At 46.9% G+C, this 17,917-nt stretch overlaps 1 protein-coding gene across 1 annotated transcript in view; it reads left to right on the forward strand.

Annotated features, from left to right (window-relative positions):
- The window catches only part of KCNK12 (potassium two pore domain channel subfamily K member 12), a 50,916-nt gene that overhangs the window by 20,746 nt on the left and 12,253 nt on the right, over nucleotides 1–17,917 (forward strand). The window lies entirely within an intron of this gene.

Below are 17,917 nucleotides of genomic sequence, written 5' to 3' on the forward strand. Positions count from 1 at the left end.
GGCAAAACTTAGGTAAGAAAGAGGGGGAGAAAAAAGAGGCATGACATGATCTGACTTACAACATCACTCTGATTGCTGTTCAAAAAAAACTACAGTGGAAATAGAGAAGTGTGGGGACTCATTAGCAGGCTTTTGACATATTCCAGGTGAGAGATGATGATGATTTGAACCAGAGCATGTTTGCTGGAGCCAGTGAGAAGTGATTACATCTTTCAGAAAAGAAATATGTATTTACTGAAGTGTGAGTTTTTTAAAAAAATTGTTTTTTGTCTTTCAGCCCCTTAAAGATTATTGTCTGGCTTGCATAATTTCTGGTAAGTGCGGTGGCCAGGTGCGGTGGCCCACACCTGTAATCACAGCACTTTGAGAGGCCGAGGTGGGTGGCAGATCACTTGAGGTCAGGAATTTGAGACCAGCCTGGCCAACATGGTGAAACCCCATCTCTACTAAACATACAAAAATTAGCCAGGCGTGGTGGTGCACGATTGTAATTCCAGCTACTTGGGAGGCTGAGGCAGGAGAATCGCTTTAACCTGGGAGGCAGAGGTTGCAGTGAGCTGAAATTATGCCACTGCACTCTAGCCTGGGCAACAGAGCAAGACTCCATCTCAAAAAAAAAATAAATAAAGAAGTCTGACTATTTTATTTTTATCTCTATCTATAAGTAATTGTACCCCTTTTCTTTGGCTGCTGTTAAGGTTTCTCTTCATTCCTGACTTTCAGCAAGTTGATTTTGGTGTGCCTTTGTGTAGTTTACTGTTTATTGAGATTCTTGGATCTGCATGTTTATAAATTTTCTCAAATTTGGAAAAACTTTGACCTTGCTTCAAATATTATTTTTGCTACCCTCTCCTCTCTTTTTGAACTCCAATTACACATATGTTAATTTGCATTGTTCCACAAGTAGCTGAGGCCCTTTTCTTTCTTTTTCAGTCTTTTTTTAGTTACAGTGCTTTAGTTTGAATAGTTCTATTACTATGTCAAGTTCAGCCTTTTTCAGCAGTCTCTAATAGGCTGTTCCGACATTATATTTTTCATCTCTAGAAATTCTACTTGGTTTTTAAATTTTTTGCCCATTTTTCTCATTATGTTTCTCCTTTAAATCTTGAGCATATTTTGCATATTTTAACAGGTATTTAAATGCCTTTGCTAATTCCATAATCTCTGGCATTTCTGGGTCTGTTTCTAGTAACTGTTTTTCTCATATTTGTGGGTCACATCTTCCTGCTTCTTTGCACATCTGATTTTTTATTAGAGATCAGAACATTATGAATTTTGCATTGTTGATGCTTGATTGTGTTGTACTCTTTAAAGCAGGGTTGGACTTTGTTCTGCCAGTTAGTTCTTTAAAGATCAGTTGATCTTTTCCAGACTTGTCAGCTTTTTAAAGGCAGGTCTAAAGGAGCCTTTTCTCTGGGACGAGGTAAGCCACCCTATTAAAGAATAACCTTTCTGGGGTCTCTACTGAATGCCTTGTGGATTCAGTGAAACCTTTCCGCCTGTGACTGGTCAGAACTCAGGTGGTTCCTGGTTTTGTGAGGGCTCTGGGAATTGTTCGGTTTACAACTCTCTGGAAATTGTTCTTTCCTGGAAGTTGTTTTTCTTGGTCTTGTTTTTTTCTAGGTTTTATCCTGTACCTGCACAGATTGTTAATCAGAGCTTTGTGAGTAACAAAGAGGTACCCCTAGTAGATTTCTGGAGTTCTATTTCTTGGTAGTTCCTTCCTCTCCAATACTCCACAGTAGTTATAGCAGTGAAGCAGAGACAGCTGCTTTATTCTCCCTGAACTTGAATGTCTCCCCTCAATTCAGCAAGAGTGCTGGGCTCTGTCTGGATCTCTGCCACTCCCATGGCTGTCTGAAAACTGACATCAGACAAAAACTAGGGCTTTTGAAGGGCTGAGCTTGTTTGTTTCCCTTCTCTCAGGGACCATAGTTCTGAGCTACCTGTTTTCCAGTGTCTGAAAATAATTGTCTCATAGACTTTCTCCACTTTCCTGGTTGATTATGGTGGGAGGGGAGTCTGGATTCAGCTATGACCTCATGGCCTGAAGCAAAAGTCAGTGTGTAGAATCTGGATAAGTGCCGACAGTAGGATGGCAAGATTTGTTCCTGGATTAGATCTAGGGTGTGAGAGAAAGCAAAAGAATAAAAAGGGATTCTAAGACTTTTGACCTTAGCAAGTGTAAGAATGGATTTGCCGTTTTCTGCGATAGGGAAGGCTGAAGTAGAATCAAGGAGGGGCTGGTTGGGAATGAGAATCAAGAGTCCTGTTTTGGAAATGCTAATTCTGAGATGACTTTTCCACTTCCAAGCTGAATGCCAGTGAGGCGGTGGATAGGCAAGTCCAGAACTCAAGGGACAGGTTGGGTTTGAGATACAAATTTGGGACTTGCCAGCATATAGACCACTGGTTCTTAACCCTGGCTACAGCAATGTTATCATCACTGAAGAAGTATTAAAAGAAAAATCAATGTTCAGTCCTGATCCTAGGCCAATTCAATCAGAATATCTGGGAAATATGTTTAAATCCAGATGATTCTTATGTTAGTTTGTTCTTGCATTGTTATAAATACCTGAGACTGGATAATTTATAAAGAAAAGAGGATTAATTGGCTCACTATTCTGCAAGCAACAGGAAGGTTGGCTGGAGAAGCCTATCAGGAAACTTATAATCATGTCAGAAGGCAGACAGGAAGCAGACACATCCTTCATAGCTGGAGCAGGAGGAAGAAGTGAAGGGGAAGGTGCTACACACTTTTAAACGACCAGATCTCATGAGAACAGCAAGGGGGAAATCCACCCCCATGTTTCAGTCACTTCCCACCAGGCCTCTCCTCCAACATTGGGGATTACAATTCGACATGAGATTTGGGCAGGGACACAGAACCAAACCCTATCAATTCTCATATGTAGCTAGGAGTGAGAATCACTCATATGTGTTATTTAAAACTGCCAAGGCCAGGCACAGTGGCTCATGTCTGGAATTCCAGCACTTTGGGAGGCCAAGGTGGGCAGATCACTTGAGGTCTGGAGTTGGAGACCAGCCTGGCCGACATGGTGAAACCCCTGTCTCTACTAAAAATACAGAAATTAGCTGGGTGTGGTGGCAGATGCCTGAAATCCCAGCTATTTGAAGGCAGAGGCAGAAGACTTGCTTGAAACAGGTAGGTGGAGGTTGCAGTGAGCTGAGATCGCGCCATTGCACTACAGCCTGGGCGACAGAGCCAGACTCCATCTCATAAATAAATAAATAAAGCCCTGCCAATATCAGGAGTTCAAGGTTACAGTGAGCTATGATGTGCCATTGCACTCCAGCCTGGCAATAGAGCCAGACCCAGACTCAAAAAGAGAAAAAAGAAAAAAGAAAAGATCACCTAGTACAGTGGTTCCCAACCCTGGCTGCATATTAAAACTACCTGGGAGTTTTTAAGCCTTGATGCCCAGGTTGCACCCTAACCAATTGCATCATTCTCTCTGGAAGTGGGAACTTATGAATGAGTATTTTGTAAACCTCCTCATGAGAATAATTTCAGTTCCTGTCAAGGTTAGAACCACAGAATCCTAGGCCGCGATCGTTGGAGCCAGAAGAGAACAGATCTAAAGATTGAGCCGCAGTGCCCTTGACAATGAAGGAGGCTAAGCTAGGAGGAGATGCAAGACAGGGCTTGCAAGTTTTCCTCAAATGTCTGAACTGTGGCTGTCCACTCACAATTAAGAATTAAAAATAGAAAATGGGACTGGAAGCTCTGTGTGCATAGGCGGGGCTTATGGCCTGTGGGCTTTCTTTTTGGGTCAGGGGTGGGAAGCCAGCCATTATCTATATGGCCTTTCCCAGATCCAAGTCTCTCTGGGGTTCTCCGGGGCAGTTCATTTCCCTCCCCTCCTTAGCTCTACTCCCTCTGAGCTGTGGGTTTCTCCACCTGCCTTCATCAGTTACAGCTCTGTCTAGCTGTCCATCTTGCAGAATCGTGTTGAAACTTCTGGGGCCCTTCCACTGTAAACTCTCTGCCCATTCCCTGTGTTGTTGCTAGTTTACACCTTTATGTCCTTTTACCATCATTTAAATAGGGTCTTAAGAGGGAGAGTAAATAAATTGAGGTAATTAAATAATCATCTTGAACCAGAATTCTCCCAACTATTTTTTCTTCCACTGAAGCAGAGTCTCACTCTGTCACCCAGACTGGAGAGCAGTGGCATGATCACAGCTCACTGTAGCCTCAACCTTCCCAGCTCAAAAGATCCTCTCACCTCAGCTTCCCCAGTAGCTAGGACTACAGGTGCTCATTCCCACGCCTGTCTAATTTTTGTAGTTTTCGTAGAGACAGGGTTTTGCCATCTTGCTCAGGCTGCTCCCAACTTTTTAAATGTGAGGATCACTTTAAATGAGAGGAATCTTTTCAGAGCACCCATATGATGGATGTTATAGATACTTCAAGTATCCATTAATTAATAGGGAAAATGCATATTGACACACAAAGTCCTCTGAATTAATTCTAGCACTTTTAAGTGCACCTTCATCAGAAAACCATTTACATATTTTTGGAAAGTCATAGCAAACCATGTAGGAGAAAGTTGAGGTTGCAAACAGCAATTTATGAACAAGTAGATTGATACGCCTTTGCAGTAACTGCAGAGTTCCCAAAGGATTCCAAGCTGGATATTGGGACTTACAGTTCTAGACCCTAGGAAGCCACTGGAGGTTTTTGAATGAGAGAGAAGGTGTTACTGAAGTACTTATGACTCTTGCTTCATTTACAGCTTTTCCCTGTCCATAGTTGCCTCTTTCCCTGGAAGTTTAGTGTTGGATGGGTTCTTCCCTGAGGGACAGAGCATCTAGATGATACTGGCTGCCCTAAGCAAATTATTTGAGCCAAAAAACAAAAGAAGTTAAGTGCAATTCAGTCTTGGCTTATATTCCATATCCTCCTCTTCTCTATTTTTTTCTTAACCACTCTGTTTAGAAATTCTCTTGCTTGCTGTCCATCAGTTAGCACAAATAGCCTGCATTTCATGGTGTTCATGCTGTTAGCACTGTGCTGAGCATTTTACACACTTCATCTCATTTAATCCTCATTGGCAACCTGTGGAGGTAAGCACAGTTCACATCTCATTTAGAGATGAGGAAACTGAGGCAAACAGAGGTTAAATGGCTTTCTCAGATCAAAGAGCCAGCAAGTGACAGAGCTGAAATTCTAGCCCAAGTGTCCCTGACTCCACAGCTAGTCACCCTACTCCTCACAGAGTTGGTGCTGCACAAATCATGAGGAATTTAGAGACATATGAGCTACTTATAAATGACTGAATTGGGAAAAGACATCCATCTATATCCAGGCATCCCAAAAGATCCATTCTCTGGCAGCAGCTGCCCTGGTTTCTTTCAGGGGAAGCTACTTTGCATTTCAGTGGTCCCCAGGTTTTCCAAGCCCAAGTGTGGCTAATGCTGCCCTCACTGCAGCCTCTCCTCCAGCCAAACTAGTCAGCAAGACCTTGACCCATTCCTCTGGTCTTCATAGCATTCTCTCTGCCTGGAGTGTCCCTGCCTGTCCTCTCCCCTTCATGTATCCAAGGTCCACTCCCTCTGCAGAGCCCACCTTAATCATCCAGGCTTCATAGAGCTGGCTCCTTCGTCTGCCTTCTGCCAGTGATGATCTGACCTCCTAGCACCTTGCCATCTCCTCCCTTGTGTATGCCTTCGCTCCGTACCCAGATGGTTAGACCCTGCCTTTAAAAAATAATGACAAAATGATTGGTCTTTAATTCACTCAAATAATATGTACTTATTATAGAACATTTGAAAAAGAGAAGCACAAAAAAGTGAGAGAGAAAAAAAAAGCCCTTAGTTTCACCACTAAAATAGTACTCCAGAGATTTTTTTTTGGTTTCAAGTCTACTTTCTGGATAAATTTTGGGTCTTGTTTTTGTGTATTGGTATGTGATGTCGAAATCAACTTTCTAAGTATTCCTCTTGTTGGATGCATAGTATTCCTAGGAGAGGATATGCCATGGTTTGTCATAAGCGTGACTGCATCCCCCATAGGACCTAGCCTGGGGGACCCACCCAGGAGGGCCCTGGTGAAGACTGTGTGAGTAATTGGGTTGTCTGCGGGGTAGGAAAAGAGTGGGTTACACCATGCGGTATGTGAGCTGCAAAGGGGCCATTTAGGAGGCTGGAAAATTACAGAGTGCTCATACTGAGCCTACATCTGCCAGAAAAGGGCACTTAAAACAAATCCTATGAAATTATAGCTTTTGCAATCTACGAGTTAGACAGGAAAGTACACACAACCAATGTGTTTCAGTAGGAACACTGGAAACAATGGTGTTAGCCATCACTGGGGCCTGGGAAGGAAGGGTTTGAAAGAGAAAGGTCTTCCCAAGTGTGGTTCTCAGTAGGCATTCTTTATAATTCAGAGCTAATACAGTTTATGCCATGGGCAGAGATGCCAGGGGTTCCCTGGGTTATGAGGCTTTGCTGAAGGGACAGCTCTTCAAAAAGGAAGCATTACAGGATGAGACTGTACCAAGCATTGATATGGAAGCGTTCCTTTGGTGTAGCTTTATCCCTGAAATACCACATGTATGTTGATGGGGAGTGCTGGCACGGGGTAGTACAAGATGCGAGTGCTCGTGTGTCTGTGTGTCTGACGTCACAGTGGAAGGCTGTCTTTGTTTTTAATACGCCTGCTGAGGCAGCAGAGTCGCTCCAACCAAAAGAGAGGAGACATGGGTGGTGAGCTTCTTAGAATGTTGTTGGCCTTTGGATGCCACCAAGAGTGGAGGGAAGGCAGACCCTAGGTACTCAGTGCCACATCTGGGAGTCCCTGCTTCCAGGAGCAGTGACAGCCATCCTCCTGGCTCCTTGGTAGGAAGAACCTCAGTCCTCCTCCCATCAGTGGCAGAAGTAGCTATGAGGATTGAAGCTGGGTGGGCGATGTCTCAATCCTTGGCAGAAGGATAGGAAACAAAGACTTTAAACATGTTAAACATCCTTTTACAGATCTCCAGAACTACATTGACAGCGGGGAGAAGGAGGGAATGACCCAACCCCCGTGCTCAGGTCCCCGAAGATCAGCCCCTGGGCAGTGCCAGCCTGTGTGACTGTCCTGATCCCCTACTCTGCCCTTTTGCCCAAAGAGCCAACAGAGCATATATCTTAGAGAAGACACCCTGTCACCTTCCAGGGTGTCCTGCCGCAGAACAGGAGCACCCAGCAATACAGCTGAGCTTCCAACAGGTTTCTGCAGTGTTGTCCAAGACCCACAAGGGAGGATCAGCCCCTGTGGAGTCCCTGACCCAAATTCTGACATAACCTCTATCACTTACTCACAAAGTGACCTTAGACTGCACTTTTCTGAGCCTCAGATTGTGCATCTAAAAATTGAGGTTAACAATGCTTACCACGTGGTTGTGAAGAAATGTAAATAAACCATGTGTGAAAATGATCTCTAAAACCAGAAAACCCCACATAAGCCTCAGTGAGGAAAGCAACACAGTGTAGTAATGAGAGAGAGATTGTTGTTGCCTATGCTTGTTGTTGTGGTTGTTGCTATTTATTATGGTGATGGTGGTTGTGTCAGGGTCTACAGTCTAATGCCCTGGTAGCTCTTTATTCACAGATACATACTTGATACATCTGCTCAAGTAAATTAAAGTTCCCACCTCAAAAAAATTCCTTTAAAAAGAACACATTGGCCAAGCACAGTGGTGCACACCTGTAGTCCCAGCTACTTGGAGGCTTTGGTAGGAGGATCTCTTGAGCTCAGAAGTTTGAGGTTATACTGCACTATGATTGTGCCTGTGAGTAGCCACTGCACTCCAGCCTTGGCAACACAGTAAGAACCCATCTCTAAATAAATAAATAAAAATAAAAAGAACTCATTCTCATGCCAATGTGTGAACTGACCCATGTATTTGTTGACCCAGAGTCTCAAGTGTGTTTTCACTAGCCAGTGCTGAAATCTGTAAGTTTCCCATGTCTTTCTTGCTTGTTGCTGTGCATGAGTGAGCTTCTCACATGCTCAAAGGCAGAAGCTGAGTGCTCTCACCTGGATTTGATACTCTCACCTCATGCTATTCTTGCTGAGGACCTTAAGGGTCACAGTGTGGCAGTGATTTCTCTGATAAAACAAAAATCTATGTAGTGTGATTAGGGCCCAGGTGAAATATCTCATAGGCTCCTGAAAACTCAGCCTGACTACAAGACCCCAGAACAGGCCCGGGGTTGCTGGAACCCACCCTAGAGACCCTCCCCTCAGAGCTCCCATGAAGGGGAACAAGAAGGGAGAGTGGGTGGCAGAGGCATTTTATAGTTTATCGAGGCATGGGTAGACTAATGTTTTAAAACAAACAAAAAAATCCTTGTTCTGTTTATTGAGCATCTTCTAAGCACCCAGTGTTGCACTGGATCTCAGACTATGACTGTGACTCGTTTGCAAAGGCTCCAGTCCCTGGGCTGTGCACATGCCAGGGTGCTTGTGAGGAGCAGTCAGTCTCTGTGCCTTTCAGGCAGACTGGGCTGTACCCCTGGACCCAAGCCTGGTGTGGGGTGAGGAGAGCTGCGTCAGAGAGAGCCTCGACAGAAGTGGTATGATGAGAACCTAGAGGAGCCCAGCAGGCCTGATGGAAGCAGCTGGTTCCTTGGCTGCCCTCATCCCGCCCAGGAGGTTATTTCTCTGGGTATAAACAGTCCCCTGCAGTTAGCAGGATAAATATAAACACAGCCTCCTGATCAGGGCTCAGAAACCAAGCTTTGCATTCTGGGCTCCCTGCTGCTGCCACTGCTGCTGCTGCAGAAAACAGAATGAGCCAGGGTGCAGCCACGTGGGACTTCTGCAGCCAAGCAAACAGGCTGCCCAGTCTCCTCCGGCTGCCATAACAAAGTACCACGGACTGGGGACTTAAACAAATGAAATGTATTTTCTCACAGTTCTGGAGGCCAGAAGTCTAAGATTGAGGGGCTGGCAGGGTTGGTTTCTTCTGAGGACTCTCTCCTTGGCTTGCAGACAGCCAACTTCTCCATGTCTACACATGGTCTTTGTGTATGTCTGTGTCTTAATATTCTCTTCCTATAAGGACACCAGCCGTATTGGATTAGAGCTCACCATAATGGCCTCATTTTACCTCAATTCCCTTTTTTAAAAGCCTGTCTACCAATGCAGTCACATTCTGAGATACTGGAGTGTTAGGATCTCAACATAGGAATTTATGGGGCATACAGTTCAGCCGAGAACAGGGGTCCAGGAGGTCACCAAGACCACCTCCCTGCCTTCAGACCGAAACTCATCAGAACCTTCCTAGGGGAAGGAGTCAGCCCAAATCTTAAAGACCACCTTAGAGAAAAATATTTCATATATTTGGTGTGGCTTGGTGATTTTCAGAAATTGCTGTTGCTGGTGACTAAAAGCCAGCTTGCTTCCACAAAGGATCTGAATGAATGTAAGTGCTGAAACTAGAATAACTGAACCATAAGCTCTAAGAGCGCAGGACAGTCCTAGCACAGCGCTGGCCATAGCATGCTCCCAACAAGCTTCCTATGGACAGGAAGAGAACAAGGGAAAGAAGGAAGGATGAAGGAAGCTAAAAATCAATTGGAAAAGGGTGAGGGATGTAACGAGTACTGGGACGCAGCTCTACAGCAATGAATGGCCACAGTGGCTCTGCACTTCCCATTGGAACACTCAAACTGGGCAATAGGGCACTCAGGGGTCAATAAAAGGCAGCAAGTAGCAAGTGTCCTCTAGAAAACCAGCACCTCAGATTCTGAATTCCAGGAGGAGGGAATCTCACAGATCGATCTTATTTATTTATGTAGAGACAGGGTCTCACTGTGTTGCCCATGCTGGAGTGCAGTGGTAGAATCACAGCTCACTGCAGCCTTGACCTCCTGGGCTCAAACAATCCTGCCTTGGCCTCCTGAGTATCTGGAACTACAGATGTAAGCCACCATGCCCAGCTTTTTTTTTTTTTTGATTGTTTATAGAGATGTCATCTCACCCTGTTGCCCAGGCTGGTCTCAAACTCCTGGCCTCAAGCAGTCCTCCTGCCTTGGCCTCCCAAAGTGCTGGGATGACAGGCATGAGCCACTGCACCTGGCCTAACAGATCTTTAAAGAGAGACATGGGCAGTGATGCTTTTTCTTTGGTTTTGCAGAAGACACAGCAAAGGTCTTCAAATGGTTGCTTCCTGTCCCTTCAGAAAGGCTGAAGATGGAGCACTAAATCCCAGTGAAGCCACTTCTTTGGGGAGCAAGAGCACTGTCATTCACTTGCTATTTTCTGATCACCCATCTTGATGTAGAGATGGCATTTGAGGGGTCTTTACTGCTATGGTTACCAGGCTCTCGTTGAAACCCTGACAGGGTGAGCCCATGCCCTCTCATGTCCCAGGCTGGACACTCAACCTCTGGCACAGTGACTACACCTTGTGGCTGGCACAGAGTAGGAAAGTGAGTAGCTGTGAGTACACGTGTAAGGGAGGGGTTTGATGCTGTTGTGAAACTTTAGCACCATTGCCTGTATCTTCTTCAAGACAGAGGTCTGCCCTTTGAGGCCTCCCCACTGCTCCACCCTTTGCAGAGGCCTAACCTTAATAAGGAGCTGAAGAAGCATATTTAGTGTTTCCTCTGTTCCAAGCACTCTGCTAAGTCTGCAGACCGTCCCCTCCCCTCTGATTCTCACAACCACCTGTAAGGCAGTGCTGTCTCTACTTGATAGATGGAGAAACTGAGGCATAGCGAGTAGCTTGCTGACAGCCACCAGTGAGTAGTGGGGGCTGAATCGACCTTAAACCCTTGACTCCAGGGCTTGTGATTTAGCCACTGTACTCAGACATGGGCAAGCCATGCAGCTCTTCTGACATAAAGCACAGTGTGTGCCCTGGTCCCAAGTACTTTTGCTGTGAATGTCCTTGGCCTCCCTGGGGAGGGGCTTTAACAGCAGCCTCCCTTGCCTGTGTCTTCTTCTTCCCCTTTTGGCTCCTTCTGCAGCCCTCCCAGTGTGGCATCCACTTAGCTATGTCCCTTCTCTCCTTCACAGAGCCAGCTTCCTCCCAGTTGCCAAATACCAGGAGAACTGTTAGGTTTCCATTGTACTAGATTCTTTGAGAAATTTCTGACCCCTTCCTTCCTTCCCAAATGGCCTCTAGCTTCAGCAACTTCATCCTCTCCTGCGTTTGTGGCCTCCCTTCCTTAGTCCCCTTATAGCTACTCCCCTGGTCTGGGCCACCCCACCTGTTTGATCTGCGGCCTCTGAACTAGACTCGCTGATCTCACCCCTGCAGTCTGTCCCCAGTATTATAGCCAGAGACACACTTTTTATTACACCTAAAAATTTTTAATAGTTATTGATTGAGAATATATAAACACTATGAACAAAACACAAACTGATATACCCTCAAGTGTTTCCCTTGTTAATAGGCTTGAGAGATGAGGTTGTGAAATGGGAGGTATAAATTCTGGCTCAGACCTCAGGGAGACAGATGTCATGTAAGCTACATTATTTCTCCTGGATTCAATTTCCCATCTACAAAATGGGGCAATGATGACATTGTCTTTACTGGGTTATGGTGATGACCACATTAAATAAGACAAAAAATTTGCTCCACATTGTTTGCCACTGTTAAAGAAGTTGATGGGTGTTCCTTTAATCTAATTTCCTTTTAAAATTGCATGAGACTGCTGACAGAGAAAAAGAAGACAGTTATCAAATACATTCAGCATATTTGCTTTCACTTGAAGTCGACTTGAATATTATATTTCTTTCTTTTTATGTAAAACCAGTGGTTTATCTGTTTCTCCCTCACATTAAAATCTAATGAAAGTCATAGTTTTTTCTCATTTCTGGGACATTTATGTCTCCTACACTTTGCCCTGAAAGTGTGCAGGAGGGATTTGCTGGCTAATCTCTTTGTCCAGTGTTTTCTCTGTCACTCAGGCTAGAGTACAGTGGCATGATCTCGGCTCACTGCAACGTCTGCCTCCTAGGTTCAAATGATTCTCCTGCCTCAGCCTTCAAAGTAACTGGGATTATAGGTGTGCACCACCACGTCTGGCTAATTTTTGTATTTTTAGTAGAAATAGGGTTTCACCATGTTGGCCAGGCTGGTCTCGAACTCCTGACCTCAAGTGATCCACCCACCTCAGCCTCCCATAGCACTGGGGTTACAGGCATGAGCCACCATGCCTAGCCCTTTTTCACTCTTTTCTGTTTCCAGCCCCTCTGCCTCAAGGCCTTTGCTTGGGCTGTTGACTGACCTGGAACACTCTTACTCTAGTCCTTTATCAAATGTCCCTTCCATAACAAGGCCTCCCTCACCCACCTCACTTAAAACCACAACCTGCCTCCTACCCACCCACACACTTTTCACCCTCTTAGTCTGCTCTGTTTTTTATTTTTCTGTAGCACTTGCCACTTTCTCACAGGCCACATAGTTGAGTATTGTTTGTGCTGTATTATTCTGTCTCCCATACTGAAATGGAAGCTTCATGAGGGCAGGGGACTTTGTCTATTTAGATCACTGCTGAATCCCAAGGGCCTAGCACAGTTCCTGGCACATAGTAGGCCCTCAAATGTTTGTTGAATGAATGCAGCCTCCTTTAGAGACTCCTCTTCTGCCCTTTAGATACTGGGGTTCTTCAGAGACCCTTGTTGTCATACCACATGTGCTCCCTGAAAAATCTTATCCACATGACACCTGAACCCTTGAGTGCCAACCTGGATGTTGCAGGCCTTGTCCCTGACTGCCTCTATCTCCTGGCTAAGGCATCTTCACTACTCAGTTCCAATGGCAACTGCTCTATGACACCCTCCCAAACCGCTTCTCTTGCTTCCTGGCATCCCCTGACATCTCCCTTGCTGTCATTTTCATAGGGTGTTGTGGTCGTTGTGTATGAGGAAAGGGACCATATCTTATTCATTTTTATTTATAAACTTTAAAAAAATAGTGCTTGTTGGGGGTGAACTTAATGGTTTCAAAAGTAGTAACTCCCATTTGCACCACAGAAAATGTGAAATATTTATAAAAGCATATAGAAACTTAAAATAAAAATCACCCATATTTTCACAACTAAGAGGTATGCTCCATATATGGAATTAAGTGCGTGTATGTGCACACATGCACATACATAGCCAAGTAAATTGGAACACTTGGAAAGAATTTCATTTACAAAAAATAATGAATGGCATCCAATAAAATGCTATCGCTATTATGGGCTGCCGAGTGCAGCAGCATTTTGAGAAAGACGAAAGCAGCCCCTGAGCAGGGAGCTGGCCTCACACTCCCAGTGGGGCTGGGGGTGTCTGCTGTGGAGCATAAGCGTTTCACAGAACCTCTGATCAGGCAAAGCCGCCTTATGACCATGATGCACTGAGAGAAAAACAAGACCATTCACCCCCCAATCATGTCCAAACACAGACTAAAACAATAACATCATCCAAAGCACAAAGAAGACCAACATCCCTCATCCGGTGAGTATGAGCAGCTGCTGCTTCTTGGCCAATCCCAGCTTGGCCTCTTTATGTTCCCATCTTCTAGCTAAGTTAGGATGCACAGTCATAGAAGTACTCCCCCTTTTTGGCAGTATCCTATCCAGAGTGAAAGCCGCTTCCTTAAGCCCTCCCTAAATCACCTAACTCAAGAAGTCAAGCCCAACTCCTAGAATTAGCCTACCGAGACCAGCTTGGCCATAGAGACACCCACCCTGCCGGCACTGAAGGCATTAAGAAGCAGACACCCAGATAGAACAGCAAAGTGGCACCATCCGAGGGCCAACTGCCTTCCCAGCTGAGAGCATCAGGGGGCTGACAGCATTCCAGGCTGAGGGCCTGGAGCAGATTCTGACCCACGTACTTATTCTCTCTGAACACATTATTATTAACAAACAGGTGTTCTGTGTTTTCTCATAGAACCAAGATAAACTACGTAGGCAGCTGGTGCCTGCTTACCACTGATCAAGGACAAACTAGAAAGTATTCTCCACGAGGGAGCCACGGCGGCAGGGTCACATATCTCATGCTTAAGGAATTGTTTTAAACGGCATAAGATATACTGTCTTGCTAATTTAGAATGCCCCAAGTAGTTTTCCACTTGGAGGGGGAAGCAGCTAGGTTTTCCTCGCCATTGTTCTTCTTAGCAAACAATATAATTTATAATATACTCAGCATTTCCCAGCATTAGCCCTCTTTGATAACCTCTGACTGAGATGCCCTAGGCTTCCTATGGTGGCCAGGCTTCCTCGTGGCAGTGAGCCAAGAAGCTCAGTTGTGTTTGACTACAGTTGTGTTCTTGGAGGTCTAGGGCCGCAGAGCATGGGCAATCTTACTACAGTCTTCCTCCCCCTGCCCTCATGCCTGGAACACAGCAGGTCTCAAAAACATGTTGAGTTAACGGAAACGAAGATGGAGACCATGTTTCTGGTACGGCGTCTGCTGGTAATCACTGGACAAACTGCCAATTCTGTCAGGAATTTAGCAGCTGTTCCCTGAGCACCTGCATTCTGGAGGGTGGTGGGAAGCCCAAGACATAGGCCATGTCCTCATTGGCAAGATAACGTAGAAAAACACAAAGGTTTAAATAATTCTCTGGGACAATAGGGCAGGGGCTGTCACAAGGCAGCACACAACTAAATGCCTGAGCTGACAGTGCTGCCACGTGATGGAGAGGATTCAGAAAGGCGAAGAGAAAAGGAAATAAGTCATTCCTGACCTTGAAATGGGAACCCAAGGCAGCTGAGCCGGAGACTGATCTGGGCAGAGCTGTACCTCAATACCACCACCTGGGACAGTGCGCAGAATGAGCCAAAATGTGAGAGAATGTTTCCAGAAAACCAGGGAGCCTGGGTCCCAGGCCATATGAAGGGAAGGGGACAATAGGCACAGCAAGGAGGTGGCAGGAAGGCAGATTTGAAATTGGGCGTACCTGAGTTGCAGTGCTTGTTGTGCCATCTTCTGTGACCCTGACCTTCAAGGTCATTAATGTCTCTGAACCTCAGCCTCCATCTCCTTCTGTCTCACAGGGTCAGACATGTCATGCCACAGACCCAGGGCAGGCATTTTGGCCACAGCAAGTACCCTGGCGCAGTGTACTTGCTCATCTCAGGGAAAAATCACAGCTGCATTCTCTGGACCTACGGCAGAGTCAGGCTTCAAGAGGCGGAGTGGAAAGAGCTGTGGGCATGGGTCTGGGGCCTGTGCTGCCTTACTTCTCTGAGCCTTGGTTTCCTCACCGGTGTAATGACGCCTCCCCCAGGAGTTGCTCTGGGGATTACACCTGTGAAAGCACCAGCAGAGTGCTTGGTCTGGGATGGGGTGCCATAAATTCAGTCCCTACCATCCCTCACTTCCTGTGTGCCAGCCATCAACCTCCCTGTCTGTCTGTGGCAGCTGAGAGTGGAATGTACCGTTGGTTCCGGCCCCACCCCCATTAGAGGAGGGGTGTGCCTTACCTCTCAGCCACAGTCCAGCAAGCCAGCCCCTGCTGACCACAGGCAGGCCCTGACAGATGCTGTGCTTTGACATTTTGGGCTGAATGAAAAGAGAGAGAGACCCTTGTGCTGAGGTGCTGTGGCAGTCCCTTTACCAGCCCATAGGGTAGGCAAGTCAGGGGCTAGCAGGACAGACACACCACTCCCCTTGGGTCTCTAGAGCACCTCCCTGGCTGCAGCTGAAAGGTGTGGGTTTGTTTTCATCATGGCCACTCGTCTTTATTACTCCTTTGAAGCAGCCAACCAGGCTGCCTTCTGTGGGAAGGCCAAGCCTGGGGACCCCTCATTTGGAGGGAGCCAGGCCCTTAAGGAGTGTCCTCTGTGCCCTGAGTTGTCCCCGAAGGTTCTGTGCCCCCTCAGCCTGGGCCTTGTGCCCCCCAGATGCAGCTTGTAGCTCCATGGAAAGGACGAGGCTGTGCTTCTCCAGGCGTATAAAACGAATCATTGAGAGGGCTTGGAACTACCCATTTTAGAGCAGGATTCTTTGCTTTACAAACCACCACAGACTTCCTTTTAAAATCTGCTCCTGTGTGACAGAAGAGTTGAGGTAAGGTGATTGAATTGACATTGTTTTGCGACTCCAAGTGCCTTCTCTCCATGGCCACCCAGCCGTTTTCCCTTCTGAGGGGTGCTGTGACCCGGGAGCTCTTCCCTGGACAAGCCACATGTGCGCCCTGAACTGGCTGGGAGGAGGGAGGGATGGGGTATGTGGGCAGAGCTTTCCTCAACTCACTGCCCCTAACTCTGGGTTCTTCGGTCACATCTTTGTCCCATCAAAGGCCTCCCTTGGTCTTGGATTCAGATATCTCCCAAAATTCTGGGCTTAGCTGAGGTCTCTGCTCTTTTTGTCGGGGGCAGAAGGGGCAGTGATCTCATCCCTGGGAAGGATTAATCATCAGGGAGACAGGGACAGATCTGGGGGGGCAGGCTGGAGACAGGCTCTATGTAAATGAGTCATCTTCCCGCCAGCTCAGGCCGAGCTTGACAGCTGCTCCCCAGGAGAGGTTGTTAAACGGGAGGTACCCGGAGGCAGGAGTGGTTAACTGGCTTTTAATAAGTCATTTTGCTGAATGATTTCTGGTGAGGAGAGAAAACCTTAATCCCAGAGATAAAGTGAAGAGTGGGGGGTTGAAGCCAGTCCCGCTGGCAAGGAAGGCTGTGCCGAGGTACAAAGCTGATTCAGGAAAGTCCCTTGCCTGTGCTCACAGTTAACCAAAACCTCTCTAATGGCAGAAGTCACTGGCCTGAGCCTGTGGGGTTCATCCTCTGTCGCTAGCTCCCCTACTCTTGCCACCTCATCTGGCCCCACCTCCAATCCTCTGCTGTCATCAAATGAAGAAAGTCACCTCAAAGGCCCCCAGAGAACAAGACAAAAGCAGAACAGGGATGGAGGACCGTTTCCTCTGTGCCTGGCTGACTGTAGCTTCTCTGTCCCGATCACCGCGCACCCAGGGAGAGAGGGGTGCAGTGGATGCTCCCACCCCACACCTGCCGTCAGAGGGAAGAAAACCAAGAGCTTCTGTCCTCAGGGAGCAGTCCATCCGGCTCCACAAATCAGACAAACCCACAAGTGCCAACAAATACAGCAGCCCACGGTCTCAGCTTTTCCACAACAGCCCCATTTTAAAATCTCCCTCCCACACACATACTCTCTCACTTTGGGGACTGGAAAAGATGGTGCCTAACCTCTAGCCAGGCCTCCTACCCAGCACAGGGTCCAATGCTGGAAGTGAGCTCAGAGGTGAGGAGATGGAGGCCCAGCGAGGTGGGAGAACGGCGAGTCCAAAGGTAGAGCCAGACTTGAGTGTACATACGACGGCGTTTCCCTGCCATGGAAATCCACACATTACTTTGTGATTTGCCCATTCCCTGCCTGCTCCACCTGAACCACCTCACTGTGAAATAAGGGCCATGCCTCATCCATCGGGCTTCCCAGCTATGCTTGGCGCTTTTGGGGAGCTTACTATGTCCCGGACACCGTGGGATGCATGTGGGAACTGCATCCTCATTTAATCCTCACAATGTCATTCAGGGGTAGGGCACTGGGCCAGATGCGGTGGCGAGTGCCTGTAATCCCAGTACTTTGGGAGGCCAAGGAGGGCAGATCACCTGAGGTCAGGAGTTGGAGACCAGCCTGGCCAACATGGTGAAACCCCATCTCTACTAAAAATACAAAAATTAACTGGGCATGATGGCAAGCGCCTATAGTCTCAGCTACTCAGGAGGCTGAGGCAGGGGAATGGCTTGAAGGTGGACTGAGCCGAGATTGCACCACTGCACTCCAGCCTGGGCAACAGAGTGAGATTGTCTCAAAAAAACAAAAGGTAGGCCATTGGGCCATTTTTAGAGGAAGAAGCAAGGGTCAGAGAAGGTGAGAAATATGTCCATGTCACTCCCTAAGCAAGTGGAGGCACCAGAGCCTGACACCACCGTCCCT

The sequence above is a fragment of the Sapajus apella genome, unplaced genomic scaffold (genome assembly GCF_009761245.1).
Source record: "Sapajus apella isolate SASKATOON/1434 unplaced genomic scaffold, GSC_monkey_1.0 scaffold26, whole genome shotgun sequence".
Lineage (NCBI taxonomy): Eukaryota > Metazoa > Chordata > Mammalia > Primates > Cebidae > Sapajus > Sapajus apella.